At 43.4% G+C, this 3,520-nt stretch overlaps 1 non-coding gene across 1 annotated transcript; it reads left to right on the forward strand.

Annotated features, from left to right (window-relative positions):
* The first annotated feature begins 2,255 nt into the window (after window positions 1-2,255).
* Window positions 2,256-2,362, forward strand: LOC142449478 (U6 spliceosomal RNA). Its single transcript, XR_012784638.1, has one exon. It is a non-coding gene; the product is annotated as a U6 spliceosomal RNA (small nuclear RNA).
* Window positions 2,363-3,520: the final 1,158 nt, after the last annotated feature.

Below are 3,520 nucleotides of genomic sequence, written 5' to 3' on the forward strand. Positions count from 1 at the left end.
GTAGTATCGATGAAGAACACAGCTTTCCCCCGGATCCTGGATGCTTCCTCCCCCCAACTACCATGATCCGAATTCTACCTTGCAGGACTGGATAGGACAGAGGCTGTACACTGGTGCATATGAGGGTTGGAGGTACAGGGAATCCAGGGTGGATGATACCTTCAGGACCAAGGGTGTGAGGGACGATGCTGGGAGAGTGGAGGGTGAGTGGGTTGGAAAGGGGGAACTGATTACAAGGATCCACATGTGACCTCTTCCCTGGGAGAGGGACAGCAGAGAAGGGGGGAAGGGAGACTCCGGATAGGGCAAGATATGACAAAACAACGATGTATAAATTACCAAGGGCATATGAGGGAGGGGGGAATGGGGAGGGAGGAGGGAAAAAAAAAAAGAGGACCTGATGCAAGGGGCTTAAGTGGAGAGCAAAAGCCTTGAGAATGATTGGGGCAGGGAATGTATGGATGTGCTTTATACAATTGATGTATGTATATGTATGGATTGTGGTAAGAGTTGTTAGAGTCCCTAATAAAATGTAAAAGAAGAAAAGAGAAAAAAATGATTAGGGCAAAGACTGTACAGATGTGCTTTATACAATTGATGTATGTATATATATGAACTGTGAAAAGAATTGTATGAGCCCCAATAAATTGTTAAAATTTAAAAATAAAAAAATTAAAAAAGAGTCTCTAGGTGGTGCAACAGTTTAAGGAACTAGGCTGTTTGAATACATCTCAAGGCACTTGTCAATAAAGACCTGGCGACCCACTTTCACTATTGACAACCTTAGAGCGCAGTGCCACTCTGGTACTCACGAGGTTATCATGACCCAGGGGTGCAATTCAGTTGACTTAATGGCAACTGGTTTCAGTTTTCAAGACACTTTATACTTGAGTCCTTGGTATCAGCTCCTCATTTCTCCCTGCCTCCCATTTGAACCCTTGATAATTTATAAATTATTTTTATTTTTTCATGTCTTACACTGATCGATGTTTCCCTTCACCCACTTTTCTGTTGTCCATCCCCCTGGGATGGGGTTATATATCATTGTTATTGGTTCCCAACTTTCTTCCCCCACCTTCCCTTTCCCCTCCTGGTATCGCTACTTTCATTATTGGTCCTGAGGGTTTATCTGTCCTGGATTTCCTGTGTTTCCAGCTCTTATCTGTACCCGTGTACATGCTAGCCAGATTTTAAAGGGAGAATTAGGGCCATGAGTCTGATGGGGCACCATACCCTGGCCCCACAGTATATTTTTGGTTTTCCCCGGGACTTCATTTCTTTGCTCCCGTTGCTATTTGGTTGCACACCCTTAGTGTTTCATGCTGGTGTTTTGGAGTCAGATCAGGCACATTTCCCCCACTGTGTCTCCAGTGTTGTCCCCTGTAGTGTTATGGGTCAGTGAGAGACGTTGTGTCTCATGGTGAAGCCAGCCCTATGGTTCTCTCTGTGAATTGGCCGCTCTGAGCAGGCATATATCATCCTCAAGGATTGGTGGGCCAGAATGTGCTCCACTCTTTCTCCCTTCCCGCTTTGTTTGCTCCTATGTGCTCTGATCAGACACTCCCCTCTCATTGAGCTGTAGCTTCAGTGCTGTCCTCTGAAGTAAATTCTTCTAGGGTGAGGGTGAGGTGGGGGCTGTTCATGTAGTTGGGATTGGGACCAGCCCACTTTTTACTTTCACCTTCAATTCTGTAGTTGCTTTCAGGAACCATTTTCCCCACAAATCATTTTATTGGGGCTCTTATAGCTCTTTCAACATTCCATACATCAATTGTATCAAACATATTTGTACATATGTTGCTATCATTTTCTAGACATTTATTTTCCATTTGAGCCCTCGGTATCAGCTCCTCTTTTTCTCCTCCCTCACCTCCTCCCTGCCTCATGACCCTTGATAAATTATAAATTATTATTGTTTTCATATCTTACACTGATCACTCTCTCCCTTCACCCATGTTTCTGTTATTCATCCCCCTGGGGTGGGGGTTATGTGTTGACCATTGTGATTGGTTCCTCCTTCCTCCCTACCCTCCTGATATCACTTCAAGGACCCAATTGTGTGGATGATTTTAATAATATCCTGGGCAGAAGAAAAGAAAAGGTTGGAGAGAACTTTCTGACAAATTAAAAGAAAATGACATTGTCATAACTTAATATAGATATGTGTGGTCTATATTAAGTGCTTGTAACCCACCAGTATAACATGCAATAGAATTGTATCACTCACACAGTGATTATAAGATTTATCTAAAATAGTGCTTGCTTCGGCAGCACATATACTAAAATTGGAACAATACAGAGAAGATTAGCGTGGCCCCTGTGCAAGGATGACATACAAATTTGTGAAGCGGCCCATATTTTAAAAAAAAGATTTATCTAAAATAGTCATTCCTAGTACACATCATTTCCTCAAATTCTTCAGATGTAACTATAAGGCACATTTAAGTTGAATGACAGGTATCTTTTTTCATTATGTTCAGAGTATTTCTGGGTATGCAAATAAAATCAAAATTTGAGATAGCAACAAAAGTTATTTTGTGAATGCAAGTCCTGAGCACAAAGCAGAACAAGATCATTCGCAGTAATGGAGGAAGATTTATGGGGAAATTCAAAATGGGGAAGGAGGCTTGAGGAGAGCATTCATGAGGCAGGGGCAGGATGGGTGAGGAGAGTAGAGTAGGGAGAGAGAAAGGGGTGGGGAAAGAAAAGAAGTAGGAAAGAAAAAAGAAAAAGAGAGAGTTTGAAGTCTCACTAATTGGAAAATAGAACCAAGGTTCAGGTCAAGTGGATTGCCAAGATATCGATTAGAGGTAGACGCCAGGTGGAAGGGCATGGAGCCTTGATAGACATGATTGGGTTGAATTTTGGGATTTACAATTATTGAAGAGGAAAACAAAGCAACGCTCTGGAGTAGGAGAAGAGAAAAGCATTGCAGAATCTGGCAGAGGTGTGTGAGTTTACCTCAGGGGTACACGGGTTCCTTAAGCCAGGGGCTTCTCTCTGCCCTCATTTTAAGCCCTTTTCTTCAAGGAAGTGGATAACGATTAAGGGGACTTAGAGCTTTTGTAGAGATTGAAGCAACCTGAGCAGGAGCTCTCCAAGAGAGCTGTGCGCTTTCTTCTTCAGTGAGCCCTCCTAATTCCAGGACCTGGAAGTGTTAAAATATTGGCATGTTCAAGGACATACACACTTATTCTAGAATATCATGCTCGGTTGTTACCTCGTGATAGGTAGGTTTATTGTGCTAACCTGGCCAATAAGCACAGGTGGGATTAATAAGGTCTCAGTTTAATTGAAGGGCAAAGCAACTAATGGTTCACCTTTCTGTCTCTTGCCCTCTGATCATCAGACCAGTGTGAGGCTGCCTTAGCTAGTTCCCTGCGTCAACTTTCGAGCTGTACTACCTGTGGGACACCCAACCTGTGGACCATGTCACCATAGTTTGAGGTTCCTTCGAGACCTGCGTCACCACACTGCTGCTGCCTGAGCTGGGGACTGTCGGACCCTGTCATCTGACTGA

The sequence above is a fragment of the Tenrec ecaudatus genome, chromosome 5, assembly GCF_050624435.1.
Source record: "Tenrec ecaudatus isolate mTenEca1 chromosome 5, mTenEca1.hap1, whole genome shotgun sequence".
Classification (NCBI taxonomy): domain Eukaryota; kingdom Metazoa; phylum Chordata; class Mammalia; order Afrosoricida; family Tenrecidae; genus Tenrec; species Tenrec ecaudatus.